Raw genomic sequence first — 16,206 nt, forward strand, 5'->3', positions numbered from 1 at the left:
CATGAAAAACCTAGAGGTGAAACAGGAATAAAGACACAGACTTACTAGAGAATGGACTTGAGGCTATGGGGAGGGGGAAGGGTAAACTGTGACAAAGCGAGAGAGAGGCATGGACATATATACACTACCAAACGTAAGGTAGATAGCTAGTGGGAAGCAGCCGCATAGCACAGGGAGATCAGCTCGGTGCTTTGTGACCTCCTGGAGGGGTGGGATAGGGAGAGTGGGAGGGAGGGAGATGCAAGTGGGAAGAGATATGGGAACATATGTATATATATAACTGATTCATTTTGTTGTGAAGCTGAAACTAACATACCATTGTAAAGCAATTATACTCCAATAAAGATGTTAAAATGAAAAAAAAAAAAAAAAACCTTTACAGACAAACAAAAGGTAAGAGAATTCAGCACTACCAAACCAGCTCTACAACGAATGCTAAAGGAACTTCTCTACATGGGAAACACAGGAGAAGAAAAGGACCTACAAAAACAAACCCATAACAATTAAGAAAATGGTAATAGGAACATACATATTGATAATTACCTTAAATGTAAATGGATGAAATGATCCAACGAAAAGACATAGACTGGCTTAATGGACACAAAAACAAGACCTGTACATATGCTGTCTACAAGAGACCCACTTCAGACCTAGGGACACATAAAGACTGAAAGTGAGGGGATGGAAAAAGATATTCATGCAAATGGAAATCAAAAGAGAGCTGGAGTGCAATTCTCATATCAGACAAAATAGACTTTAAAATAAAGACTTAAAAGACAAAGAAGGACATTATCTAATGATCAAGGGATCAAACCAAGAGGAAGATATAACAATTGTAAATATTTATGCACCCAACATAGGAGCACCTCAAAACATAAGGCAAATGCTAACAGCCATAAAATAGGAAATCGACAGTAACACAATTATAGTAGGGGACTTTAACACCCCACTAACAGCAATGGACAGATCATCCAAAATGAAAATAAATAAGGAAACACAACCTTTAAATGATACATTAAACAAGGTGAACTTAATTGATATTTATAGGACATTCCATCCAAACACAACAGAATACATCTTCTTCTCAAGTGCTCATGGAACATGCTCCAGGATAGATCTTATCTTGGGTCACAAATGAAACCTTGGTAAATTTAAGAAATTGAAATCGTATCAAGTATCTTTTCCGACCACAACGCTCTGAGACTAGATATCAATTACAGGAAAAAATACTGTAAAAAATACAAACCACATGGAGGCTAAACAATACACTACTTAATAACCAAGAGATCACTGAAGAAATCAAAGAGAAAATCAAAAAATAACTAGAAACAAATGACAATGAAAACACGAAGATCCCAAACCTATGGGATGTGGCAAAAGCAGTTGTAAGAGGGAATTTTATAGCAATACAATGCTACCTCAAGAAACAAGAAACATCTCAAATAAACAACCTAACCTTACACCTAAAGCAATTTGAGAAAGAAGAACCAAAAAACCCCAAAATTAGCAGAAGGAAGGAAATCATAAAGTTCAGATCAGAAATAAATGAAAAAAAAAATGAAGGAAACAATAGCAAAGATCAATAAAACTAAAAGCTGGTTCTTTGAGAAGATAAACAAACTTGATAAACCATTAGCCAGATTCATCAAGAAAAAAGGGAGTAGACTCAAATCAATAGAATGAGAAATGAATAGGAGAAGTAACAACCAACACTGCAGAACTACAAAGGATCATGAGAGATTACTACAGGCAACTGTATGCCAATAAAATGGACCACCTGGAAGAAATGGGCAAATTCTTAGAAAAGCACAACCTTCTGGGACTGAACCCGGCAGAAATAGAAAATATACGCAGTGATATTGAGACAGTGATTAAAAATCTTCGAACAAACAAAAGCCCAGGACCAGATGGCTTCACAGGTGAAGTCTTTCAAACATTTAGAGAAGAGCTAACACCTATCCTTCTCAAAATCTTTCAAAATATAGCAGAGGGAGGAACACTCCCAAATTCATTCTATGAGACCAACATCACCCTGATACCAAAACCAGACAAAGATGTCACAAAAAAAGAAAACTACAGGCCAATATCACTGATGAACATAGATGCAAAAATCCTCAACAAAATACTAGCAAAGAGAATCCAACAGCACATTAAAAGGATCATACACCATGATCAAGTGGGGTTTATCCCAGGAATGCAAGGATTCTTCAATATACACAAATCAATCAATGTGATACACCATATTAACAAATTGAAGGAGAAAAAAACATATGATCATCTCAATAGATGCAGAAAAAGCTTTTGACAAAATTCAACACCCATTTATGATAAAAATCCTCCAGAATGTAGGCTTAGAGGGAACTTACCTCAACGTAATAAAGGACATATATGACAAATCTGCAGCCTACATCATTCTCAGTGGTGAAAAACTGAAACCATTTCCACTAAGATCAGGAACAAGACAAGGGTGCCCACTATCACCACTATTATTCAACATAGTTTTGTCAGTTTTAGCCACAAAAATCAGAGAAGAGAAAGAAATAAAAAGAATCCAAATTGGAAAAGAAGTAAAACTGTCACTGTTTGCAGATGACATGATATATACATAGAGAATCCTAAAGATGCTACTAGAAAACTACTAGAGCTAATCAATGAATTTGGTAAAGTAGCAGGATACAAAATTAATGCACAAAAATCTCTTGCATTCCTATACACAAATGATGAAATATCTGAAAGAGAAATTAAGGAAACACTCCCTTTTACCACTACAACAAAAAGAATAAAATACCTAGGAATAAACCTACCTAAGGAGACAAAAGACCTGTATGCAGAAAACTATAAGACACTGATGAAAGAAATTATAGATGATACAAACAGATGGAAGGATATACCATGTTCCCGGATTGGAAGAATCAACATTGTGAAAATGACTCTACTACCCAATGCAATCTACAGATTCAATTCAATCCCTATTAAGCCACCAGTGGTATATTTCACAGCACTAGAACAAAAAATTTCACAATTTGTATGGAAACACAAAAGACCCCGAATAGCCCAAGCAATCTTGAGAAAGAAAAATGGAGCTGGAGGAATCAGGCTCCTGGACTTCAGACTATACTACAAAGCTACAGTAATCAAGACAGTATGGTACTGGCAAAAAAACAGAAATATAGATCAATGGAACATGATAGAAAGCCCAGAGATAACCCCACGCACATATGGTCACCTTATCTTTGATAAAGGAGCCAGGAATATACAATAGAGAAAAGACAGCCTCTTTAATAAGTGGTGTTGGGAAAACTGGACAGCTACAAGTAAAAGAATGAAATTAGAACACACTGTAACACCATACACAAAAGTAAACTCAATATGGATTAAAGACCTACATGTAAGGCCAGACAGTATAAACTCTTAGGGGAAAACATAGGCAGAGCACTCTATGACATAAATCACAACAAGATCCTTTTTGACCCACCTCCTAGAGAAATAGAAATGTAAACAAAAATAAACAATTGGGACCTAATGCAACTTAAAAGCTTTTGCACAGCAAAGGAAACCATAAACAAGACCAAAAGACAACCCTCAGAATGGGAGAAAATGTTCACAAATGAAGCAACTGACAAAGGATTAATCTCCAAATTTTACAAGCAGCTCATGCTGCTCAACATCAAAAAAACAAACAACCCAATTAAAAAATGGGCAGAAGACCTAAACAGACATTTCACCAAAGAAGATACACAGATTGGCAACAAACACATGAAAGAATGCTCAACATCACTAATCATTAGAGAAATGCAAATCAAAACTACAATGAGGTATCACTTCACACCAGTCAGAATGCCCATCACCAAAAAATCTACAAACAATAAATGCTGGAGAGGTGTGGAGAAAAGGGAACCCTCTTGCACAGTTGGTAGGAATGTAAATTGATACAGCCACTTTGGAGAACAGTATGGAGGTTCTTAAAAAAGTAAAATAGAAATACCATATGATGCAGCAATCCCTCTACTGGGCATATACCCTGCGAAAACCATAATTCAGAAAGAGTCATGTACCAAAATGTTTACTGCAGCTCTATTTACAATAAGCAGTACATGGAAGCAACCTAAGTGCCCATTGACAGATGAATTGATAAAGAAGATGTGACACATATATACAGTGGAATATTACTCAGCCATAAAAAGAACCAAAATTGAGTTATTTGTGGTGTGGATGGACCTAGAGTCTATCATACAGAGTTAAATAAGTCAGAAAAAGGAAAACAAATTCTGTATGCTAACACATATATATGGAATGTAAAAAAAAAATGATTCTAAAGAACCTAGGGGCAGGACAGGAATAACAATGCAGACATAGAGAATGGACTTGAGGAAATGCGGACGGGGAAGTGTAAGCTGGGACAAATTGGGAGAGTGGCATGGACATATATGCACTACCAAAGGTAAAATCAATCGCTAGTGGGAAGCAGCCACATAGCACAGGGAGATCAGCTCGGTGCTTTGTGTCCACCTAGAGGGGTGGGATAGGAAGGGTAGGAGGGAGATGCAAGAGGGAGGAGATATGGGGATATATGTATACATATTGCTGATTCACTTTGTTATACAGCAGCAACTAACATACCATTGTAAAGCAATTATACTCCAATAGAGATATTAGAAAAAATAAAATAAAAAAATAAGGAGAGGAAGAGATACCACACCAGATCTCTCTCTCTCTCTCTCTCTCTCTCTCTTTGTCTGACATGTGAAGACATAGAGAGAAGCTGGCCATCTGCAAGCCAGAAAGAAAGTTTTGGCTGGAAACCAACCCTGCTGGCACCTTGATCTTGGAATTCCATCCTCCAGAACCACAAGGAAATAAATTCCTTTGTTTCAGCCCCCAGCCTGTGGTATTATCCTGTTATGGCAGCCTTAATGGACTAACACAAGGCATATGGAGATTTAAAGTTAGCAGAAGCAGCCAGGAGACTCACTGTTCACCCCACCTTGACCATCTCTGGGCACATGGGCAGTAAAATACATTTTACTTTTCTCCCTGAAATTCAAGAAGCAGAAGGACTCTGGCTCTGTTGGCAAGGGGATCATGTATTCACATACATATGTGTCACTAAAAACTGATGGTGGGGCTTTGGGTCTCATTTGTAAAATAGGATTAAACATAGTACCAACCTTACAGCTGTGTTGGGAGGATTAAATGAGGGTTTATCTAGATGTATACCTCTGTGTAGGAAGAGCTCTCTGTTAGCTATTGTTATTAATAGTGTGTGTGTGTGTGCAAAAAAAAAGAAATTTTTTTGAAGGGTGAGGGCTCCTGTGGTTTCCCACATAGCAGGAAAATGGGAACAGTTTTTATATCTCTAGATTATATTAGGTTGAACCATATGACATTGTCAGTTCTATAGGTCAGAAACACAGCAAGTGTTTTTAAAATTGGAACGTGTCACATAAAAATCCAGATATGTGGATTTTCTTGAAAAATCTGAAGATCTGGCACCATAGGGCCACATTGCTCCTGGACACCCCCCACTGGAGCAGGTGGTGACTGCCCATGTTAGGCGGAGCGTGTGGTTTCAGGCCTCCTGGGTCTCTGCCACATGCTTATTCATTCATGCACAACAGCTTGGTCCTGTAGATTTAGGATTGTCGCCCCTGACTCAGCATATGGTACAGAGCTACGCTAACGTGTTGCTGACAACAGCCAGAGAAATGGGTATATTTTCTTTCGCAGGCAAAAGCATGAGGTCAGCAATGTAGATTTGTGTAAGCAAATGGAAAGCACAAATCATCCCAAACCAAACATCTTTGGCCTTTGAATAATCAAAACAACCAGGGAGAGGCACTCTGGATTTCACTCATCATTTTGCTTTGACAACATGGTGGAAACACTTTCATCTTCGTCGAAATTCTTTCCCTTGGCCGGTTTACATTCATGTGCAAGTCCATTCATTGAGTATCTAGTGTGTGTCCATTCCTCTTGCTTGTACTTTTGTTTCTAATCCCCTACTAGATGTCAGTTTGTCCAGTGAGAAGAAATCCCCTAAGACAAAGAGGCTGAGGTAAAAAATTAGCTGGCCAGCCAAAACTATCAGGCTCCTAACATTAACTAGTATTTGTATTTCACCCTCTGACTTACAAATTTTTCTCACATAATATCTTATTTATGATACCAATGGGCCCACTGGAGTAGGTACTTATTGTTCTCATTTTCAGTGATGAACAGAGGCTCAGAGCATTCGAATAACTTGCCCACAATCACACAACCAGGAAGGGTTAGGACTGAAACTACCACACAAGGAGATCACGATTCCAGATTCTTCATTTTTTTAGTAAACTAGGAAGAAAAGCAGCACCACAGCACGGATGAAAATAGGCTTTGCTGTAACTAAGTTAAAGAATAATCTGAGTGTCTTAGTTGTTGTTGTTTTTATGAGATTGGCTGACTAGCAAAGCTGATGCAAATTTAGCATTAAGGAAAATAGAGTATTTAGATCACAGACAGTAATAGCTCCCCTGTGCCCTAGGCTGTCAGACAGTATCCAGAGTAGTAGTTAGTGCAGCTCTGGAGAGTATCTGCTTCTCCCTAAGGCGTCACTAATCAAACTCTACGTTCTTTCCTGCTAACCTTAGATTGGGTTCAGATTTTTTCTCAATACAGGGCTCTGTGTAGCTGTTACCCATCCCAGGAAATTGATATGGAGCTAGCACTAGATGTGAAACTCATCTGGTATCCGGTGTTCAGGTATAGATGTCATTTCAAAGGAGGCATGAATATTTTTGGTGAACCACATAGTGTCTGGGGAAATTCCTTCCTGCAAGTCCAGGGATACCCTAGAGAGAGTTAGGAAGGGAGGTGGTGGTGGTCTTTAAATATTTAAGAAGCCAGAGGAAAGAGGTGGACTTCTTGCTACTGATAAAAGCAGAACAAGGACCAGGAGAGAACCACTAAAAAAGAGCTAGATTCTGGCATAAGAAAGAACTTTCTGGTGACCAGTGGTATTTTAATGGAAGAGGCTGCTTTATTAAGTATAAGCTTTTGGCTATGGCTGGTGTTGAAGCTAAAGGTAGGGTCTGTAGTGTGGATAAATTCTCAAAGTCTTTTTGGAGACCATTTTATCTCAGACTCGAGGACAAACAGGAGGACGACCAACAATTTCTGTAATATTATAAGGACACCACACATAAACTGTTTTCAAGAAATGAGAGTTTTAAGTCTCTAAATGATATCGGAATTATATTAAATTGCCATTTTTTTGTTGGTAATAGAATGGTTGAAGGTCAGCAGTTGTATATGGCTCAACATAATTTATACAAAGGCAAGGGAGTAGACTCAATTCTTTAGACCTATGTCATATGGAGAAAAGGGATGCATGAGAAACTGTGAAGACTTCACTGTGCATAGCTTTTGGGTTGTTCTGGACTGAATTGGGCTTCCCCAAAAGTCACATGTTGAAGTACCTCACCATGTGACTATTTGGAGATACCAACTTTTAAAGGGGTGATGAAGTTCAAATGAGGCCCTGAGGATGGTTCTTAATCCAATCTGACTGGTATCCTTATAAGAAGAGGAAATTGGGACACACAGAGAGATACCAGGGATGCTCTGCACAGTGGAAAAACCACGTGAGGACACAGTGAGAAGGCAGCCATCTGCAAGTCAAGGAGAGAGGCCTCAGAAGGGATCAAACCTATGACACCTTGGTCTTAAACTTCTAGCTTCCAGAACTGTGAGAAAATAAATTTCTGTTATTTAAACCACCTAGTCTGTGGTATTTGGTGCAATGGGTATATGGATATATGGAGGGGAGCAGTAGGGGTGCAGGGAATGAGGAAGGTGGGTAAGAGACAGATTTTCAAAGCTCCCCATGACAATGCCAAGGAATATGGTCTTTATTGTGAAAGAAAAGAGGGGATGCTAATGATCTGAGGAACTGATATGAACACCTGTGATAAAATGGGTTGGTAATTCAAAGAATCCCTAAACTGAGATTCTACTGATGTTAAATTAGATTTTAGAGTGGCCAGGGGTCAAAATTACTCCTAAGAAGTCTTTTCTAAAAAAATTAATGATGTAAGAAAGAAACTGAAACAATCACTCACCAGTTTAAGAGAATAAGCTGCTTTGAGGTGGCAAGGCCACCAGCTAAAGTTTTAATGACAGCTCTCAAATATCATTAGTGTACATCTGGCAGGATGCGTTTTAAAGCAATGACATCAGCTATGGTTTTCTGTTATTGGTAGTATAAGAAGGCACTAAAAGTGTAAATATTTAATACTGGTTTGTAATTAGCTTTTGATGGATTAGGACTAACTTCTTTCCCTTGACTTAGAGGCAGAGACAGACAAATGCATGTTCGACTTTGAGCTTCCTTCTAGCTCTGTGGCCTTCGACAAGTCACATTACCTTGCTCTAATCTTTCAAATGGGATTAAGTCTCCCTCTCTGCTTCCTTGCAGATGAGTGATGAGATGGGGTAAAATGTCATTCCATGAGATTATCAGTATGTCAAACAGAATCACGCTATGTTCATGGTGGGAAAAATCTCTATTTAAAACAAATGTTATAGAAAACAGCCTTGTGGTTGCCAAGGGGGAGGAGAGTGGGAGGGATGGGTTGGAAGTTTGGGATTAGCAGATGCAACGTATTATATATCAGATGGATAAACAACACGGTCCTGTTATATAGCACAAGGAACTATACTCAATATCCTGTGATAAACCATAATGGAAAAGAATATGAAAAAATGTATATATATATATATATATATATATATATATATATATATGTATATGTATAACTGAATCGCTTTGCTCTGCAGCAGAAATTAACACAACATTGTATATCAACTTTACTTCAATTAAATAAATTAAAAAAATGTTAATTGGAAATGTCTACTGAAGAATTAGTTAAGAACAGAGCTCTGGTAGAGAATAAGGAATCCTTTCCAGGACTCCATGTGGCAGGGTGGAAAATGTATGGGTTTTAGAGATGGGAACAACTTTAAATACCTACTCCATCCCTTAGTGCTCATAGGACATTGGATAAGTGACTCACCTCTCTCATCTGAAAAATGAGGACATGTAGTAAGTACATGTAAAGTACTGGCACATAGTAGGTTCTTAATAAAAAGCCTCTACTAAACTCTTGTGGCAAACTGAGCAACTTTGGAGAAGCCATTTCATCAATTATTGGGACATGCATTCCACTGTCCATTATTGAATACCTATTGGGTATGCAACAAAATAACTTAGGGAAATATTTATTTGTGTGTGTTCTCCACTCCCAACTTATCCCAAGAATGTTGCCCGGCGTTTTGTACTTCCTTGTTTCAAGGTTGTATAGGCAGAGCAGAAAGCAGAAGTTTCTTGAAAATAATACTTTTTCCTTTCTTTTCTGAAAGTCCAAGCCCAAGAGTATATAGTGGGAAAGGGGAGAATGCAGGGCCTTTGATGGGAGATTTCCCCAGACCTGGAGGGACTGGGGGTCAGATATTGTGGATCTGTGAGAAGTGGAAACGCTCACTCTTTGTGACCAGACCTCAGACTAGGATTGCTCAGACCCCAGGTTCCTGGCTGGACAGTGACTGACAGTTCCCAAGCAGGGCTGGAAAGCACAATCCACAGACATCAAAAGGACAGGCAATTTATAAAAGTGGGCACAGCTGACGTGAAGGAAGACCTTGCCGGTACCGGTATCTGTGGGAGTAGGAGGCTGATCATTTCTGAAAGTAAAGTTTCTGCTGCCATTAACTCTTAGAATCAAATTTAAGTTGTATTAAATAAAATGGAGAAATATGAAATTTCTTGCAGACCTGTGTCTGTAGATTGATTCACACCTACTATAATTGTAAGGCACTGGAAAATCTAAAGATGAATTCATTCCTACTCTCTGAAACTCACCCTATGTGGGAACTGGCGGAAGTCAAATGAGCCGTGCATGAATCACTGTCATTCAAAGCACCACAAGATCCTGATGTGGTATCACGCTGCAGGAAGAGTTTTCAGTCACAAGAGGTAGACAGCTGAATTTTGCAAAAGGCAGACAGCCAAGAGGATGGATAAAAATTTCCCCTGAAGGGATATATTAAAATACACTCTCTCCCAATCACTGTGTGCCGCTACCACCGTTATGTAATTGCCATAGTTGTAAACTCATAAAAATTTTGCAGACTCTGAAGTTCTTTAGGAAATATGCCTGTTTGATATGAAGTCTGGAAACTGGTGATGGAATAGGGAACTGTATGGTTAGTGATTTCCATAAAAGTGCTTAGAGTTTATCTCCATGGAGATTGAAAGCTGAGAAGGCTCTCAGAGGTCAACCAGCTCCTCTTGGACCTTCCATTCCACCCCCTGTCATCTTAAGGGTTAAATCTGGATTTAGTGAGGCCTCAAGGTTGTTGTTTTGAAAGACCACTATGACAGTCAAGGCTTTGGTGTAGCAGGTTTAGGAGACTGGGTCCAATGAGCATCTTCATCCCTTAGCTGCTGTGGCACCAACTACTGCCATCTCCCACCTGGACAAACATCTCTTCCTAACTGGAGGTTTAGTCTCTGCCCCTGCTGTACAGACCGATTAATCATCTTAAATTATTATTCTAATGAACCACCAGGGAGTTACGTTCTTGTTACTTTCTTTACAAAGTTTTAATGATTCCTCCATTAAAAATATCCAAACTTTGTGGTTTGGCATTCAAGGCTTTCTAGGATCTGATTCCAGCCATGTTTTTCTTTTTTTTTAACCAAGTCTTTTTTTTTTATTTTTCCAGAAAATAACATAACTTTTTATTCATTATACATTTCTATAACAATATAACACTATTTTCCAACATTTTCTAGCTTAATGCATTTTCTTACATTTTCTTTTTTAGAATTTTCTTAATTTTTTTCTATTTGTAAATTAATATATAATTGACATATAACATTATATTAGCTTCAGGTGTACAACATAATGATTCAGTAATTGTATATATTGTGAAATAATCACCACAATAAGTCTAGTTAACATCCATCACCAATTGTACTTATAAACTTTTGTTCTTGTGGTGAAAACTTTTAAGATCCAACCAAGTCTTTTGAGCTCATTTCCCTCTTCTTTCTATGCACACCCTTTGTTCTACCAGGGAGGCTTTCCTGCTACTCCCCACATTGGTCTCTTTCATACTTTTGTTGATATTCTTTTCACTGCCTGAAATTCCCCTCCCATTAATCCTTATCCATTCTTCAAGGCCAAGTGACACATTATCTCCTCTGAAATGTCTTTCCTGGGTAAGGGATACAGAGCATCACATGGACTTGAGTTTGAGACCATACTCTGCCCCTTACTTCCTGGAAGACTTCTGGCAGGTTACTGCTTTTCTCTAGGGCTCAGTTTGTTCATCTGTGAAATGGGCAAGTCAACACCCACCTTGTAACCTTATAAAGGACACATGGGTTATCATATTGTAAAGTACTTAGCACAATTCCTTACACTTAGTATATGTCAAAAAATGTTACCTATTACTCTGATTATTCCAGGGACACACGGTCTCCTTTTCTCTGAATTCCCATTCACTTTGAACCCCTCTTATAGCCTTCCTTGTAAACCTAATTTTGCATTTTAGACATAAGAGCACACATTTTATTTTCTCCACTCAATTGATGACTCCTTGAGGTGGGATCGTGTTTTATCCTACCTTTTGCCCTTGCTTTGCCCTCTATACACAGGCTCTCAAACCATAGGCAGAGGTTGGCCTTTTGGGTGTGAAAGCCAAGAAGGACAAGAATTTGCTTTGCTGTTACTTTTCTCTTCCTTCTAAAAATTGACAATAGTTTTAAGAAAAAAGTCAATTTCCTTTGACAGGAGAATCCCAGTTTGGGGGCTTTGGTTTCATAGAAATATGGAAGACAATTTGTGAAGTGACTGGTGGAGATTGATAAATTTCAAGTAAATCTCGGGAAACGTCATTGGCTTGAAGCCCATATAGCCTCGACTCACTGGGCCAACCCAATCGTTTTCCAGCATGCATTCCGAGTCGCATGGTTTGTATGATACTCTTCAGGGAAAAGAAGTCGTTTCATATTCTAACATGTTGGAAACATTAGAGTCTAATGACCCACTCATGGAGAGACAGAGGACATGTTAAGGAACTAAAACATGTGAGAATTCCTGCAGTAAAGAAACAAGCATCTAATAGATAGTAAGAATAACTAAAATTCATGGAGCTCTTATATGCCAGACACATTGATAGTAGGCCCTTTTCATGAATTCTCTAATTAAATCCTCAAAATGCCCCCATAAGAATGTATATAATGATCCTCACTTAACAGATGAAGAAACTGATGATTGAATGGGTCCAAGTTCACATGGCAGTTAAGGGGTGGAGCAGGGATCTGAAGTCACATGTTTGTGACCCGAGAGTCTGAGTTCTGGTCCTCTGTGGTGTATAGTTTTTCACTTTCACAAGTTTGCCTGCCCAGGAAATACTTTTGGTTATCCTCTTATTAATAACCCATGAAGCTGGTATTCCTTGAAATGCACTTGGGGAAATAGCACCTCAACATCCACAGGGAAGCAGCCATGACCTTTCCATCTCTGTGCCTTTGTCCCCTGGCTTCTGCCTGGATGCTCTTGACCCTTTTGTCTTTCCCATGATATTTTACACCTCCTCCAAGGTCTAGTTCAAATGCAACTAGATGCTGTCTTTGATTTCAGCAGCCTGATTTGCAAAGCCCCTCTTTGTGTTTGCCATGAACTTTCCAGGCTGTTACCATTTGGTCTCTCTGTCAAGGGTCAAGTTCAAAGAGCCTTGATAAAGGTTCTGGCACTGAGTAGACACACAAATAAGGTTTATTGAATTGTGATGGTGTCTTTTTCCCAGGCGCCCTAGGGGTTGATTCCGGAGTCTGGGGCTTCTCAGGTCCTGATCTACAGACTTGGGGTGTGAGGCTGTAGCTGACAACCTGGGCTAAATCTGGTTGAAACTCTTTACAGGTTCAGACAGCATGGCTTCTGCACTCCCTGGCAGCTCATTAGTTAATACTCTCCTCCCTTGTCCCTCACATATGTTGCCTTTCTCTCAGCCTCTCTGAGGTGAGGAGGAACAATTAGGTCACAATGGGCTGATCATCAGTGTCCTTTTCAGTACAACCCTGACCTGTCCTTTCCAGGGCTCTGTCCAGGTTTCATCACAAAGCCCCAAGTGACTGCGCCTCAGATGAGTCAGCTGGCTTGGGGCTTCATTAGAAACTCTAATTGCCTTTTTTTTTTTAATATCTTTATTGGAGTATAATTGCTTTACAATGGTGTGTTAGTTTCTGCTTGATAACAAAGTGAATCAGTTATACATACACATATGTCCCCATATCTCCTCCCTCTTGCGTCTCCCTCCCTCCTTTTTTGTTTTTGTCCTCTTTGGGGCCTCCTCGGGCCCGGAGGTGGGGCCTGGAGGGTCTGGCTTCTAGAAATGCTGCCAGCTGCCATGGGAGCCCAAGATGGGAAGTGCACACTCCATCCCTGGCAGTCACCTCACGCCACACTGCACATTTCGTGGCCGCACCCATCCCCAGGGTGCACTCAGGCGCCACGCAACCCCTGGCCATCCCAGCTCTCCGGCTGCCTGCGATGAGGTCACAGGGTGGGGTCCTGGAGATCCCCCTCCAAATAGGGTGGGGGCTTCCCCAACTGGCCTGGGAATGGCCAAGAGGACGAGAAGGAGGAGATGCTAATCATCTTGTCTGTCCAACCCACCGTTCCCTTTCTTGAGGTTGCATGGCTGGCTTGGACAGAACAGGAGGGAGAGAGGGAGAGCAGAGAGGGTCTGGGAAGGAGCAAGACAGTGAAGCCACAGGTGGGGTCCCTCACTTCCTCCATTCACAAATGTGGATGCTTTCTCCCTGCGACCTTGCCATGAGTTGATGGAACTCCATTCTCGGTTTTCTACAATCACATCCTTCTCTCTGATCTGAATTTCTCTCCTTTCCCTGAGATCACAGAAGGCAGGGGACGTCGCTGTAATCCACTTTATGTCATCAGAATTTGACACACAAGGAAAAACAGTCCAGAAACAGATCAACAGCTGGTACAGCAAAGCAGGTAGAGCCCTTTGCACCCCAAGAGCCACGTCTTCGGGGCAGCATCTTACTTCCTCACCCAGGCCTAACTGGCTTGTTGCTAGAGTTTCTGCAGCAGTGGGTTTCACAGACTGAGGTCGCTTAGATGTCCCAAACCACTCAAGCTCCAGCAAACCTACAGGGCTTTCTGAGTACATGTGTGTGCGTGAAGAATGAATGTGAGCTCTGCTAAAATCGCACCCTGCTGGGGGGATTTGCAGATCTCTGTGGATATCTAGTTTTTTGCACCTGGAATTCTGCTTCAGAAAGAAAGATGGCAACACTGATAACAGAGACTTTCTCAAGGAAATAATAATGACACAGCAGACATTTACTTGCCCCTCCACCTAAAACCACAGGATGCTTCTCCTATGACCCATGCATAGAAAAACCAGGACTGTCTTAGGCTCTCTGCTCCCTATCTGTTTCTGAGGCACAATCAAGAAGACACAGCCACCCTATTCAGATGAGAGCATTGCCAGTCAACGAAAACGTCACAGATTTTGAGTTGAACTTTTTCACTCTGCCCAGGACACAATATCTATAACGGTCCTCTCATGTCACTCCAAAGGAAAAGTCAAACGATTTATTTAACTTTTAAAAAACATAGGCTGCAAAAGAAGTTTATAAGAAGTCAGAGTAAGCACACTTCAGAGACCTTCTGGAAGGATGTTAAAATCTTCCATGGGAAAGATTTCTGAGTTAATAGAAAGATCATAGCTCCGGAAGTTGAGCTGCATATCATAGGATAAGAAAACATAGGTAATCTGACCTTTGCAATAAATGAGCCCATCACCACACTGGTGAATGCTAGGCACATCAGATTGGAGATTTTGAAGATCTACACATACTTTCTGAGAGAAATGCCATTTTTCATACAGTCAAAAATAGTTCACAGCTGTTCCTGCGACAAGCGGAATAGAAAGTAGGAGAAAACACTACAGCTGAGGTTTTCCAACCTCTGACTTATCATTTGTTGACATACTTTCTACAAGTTCCCCATTTCTCTACAAGTAGCTGTCTTAAGTCTTTCCAGTAAATATTGTTGACAAAGGCCAAATAGAAGGGAAAAAAACTGCAGTGAAAATAGAAGCTTACCTTTTCTAGGCATTGCTGACATCAAACCTTGCCCCAGATCATGAGGGTTTCTTGCTTTGGTTGTCCCATGAGTTTAGAAACCATTAAAAAAGTTTACAGCAGAAATATGTGTTTATCATTCAAAGCAGCTTCAAAACAACACAAAAAAAACTTGATGAAAAATAAAGTGCCCGTCTGCGCGTGAGAATGCTTTTGAAGCTTGGAGTTCATGCTGCTGTGCAAAGTTTTGCAACTGTCTTCCTCAGTTTAAAAGACCTCCCTCTCCTCCCCGGCACTTGCCAACTTCTATAATTTAAAGCAGCTGTGATCCTTCCCATAATACTCACATTTCAAAGAGCTTAATATATACTCTTGTTAGGAATCAGTGGGAGTGGGTGACGTCCTTCTGCAAACCTCAGGCTGAGGCAAATGAAAAGCAAGGGTTTCAGATATCTAAACAGTTCTGTTTCTCTCTTTTATGCATCGCTCTTCTCACTGTGTTCCTTCAAGTGGCTTTTGCCTTTTAAAGTGATGCCTTAAGACCAAGTGGTATCACTTCACTGGAAGCAAAAAGCACATAGGAAAGTTTAGGTTCCTACTTATGGAACAATAATGCTAGTGAAATTGTGTTTAAACAACACTTTTGCTGACACAATTATTTCCATACAATTCCTCCCTAATGTTTCTGTTTGAAAATTTAAGTTAGTGTACATTATGTTTTACTAAGAGGGGAAAATATCTAAAATGATGTTATTTGCATTGGTCTTATTTTAACCTTCATTCTGTATGCAAATCATAACCTCAGGGAAGAAAATTTGCTTTGCAGTCTTTCTGTGTAACTGAAGAAATCTTCTGACATTAAGTCTGTAACCAATGTTAGCAATTTTTACAATTTCCACCACCCTTACTAAACTGCCATTAATCTCTCTCTCTCTCTCTCTCTCACACACACACGCACACACATTTGTGAACTGACATTTCAGCAAACGTAAAATGTGGTCAACTGAAAATGGTGATTTAAAAAATATTTATAGTCTATCTTAAAG

The 16,206-nt window shown here is 39.9% G+C and overlaps 1 protein-coding gene across 1 annotated transcript in view; it reads right to left on the reverse strand.

Annotated features, from left to right (window-relative positions):
* Window positions 1-15,600, reverse strand: part of C1QTNF7 (C1q and TNF related 7) — a 124,930-nt gene extending 109,330 nt beyond the window's left edge. The window contains exon 1 of the mRNA XM_060012792.1: window positions 15,508-15,600. The gene's annotated coding sequence lies outside the window, so the exon portion shown is untranslated. The remainder of the gene's footprint in view (window positions 1-15,507) is intronic.
* Window positions 15,601-16,206: the final 606 nt, after the last annotated feature.

Source organism: Delphinus delphis, chromosome 5 (genome assembly GCF_949987515.2).
Source record: "Delphinus delphis chromosome 5, mDelDel1.2, whole genome shotgun sequence".
NCBI classification, from domain to species: Eukaryota; Metazoa; Chordata; class Mammalia; order Artiodactyla; family Delphinidae; genus Delphinus; species Delphinus delphis.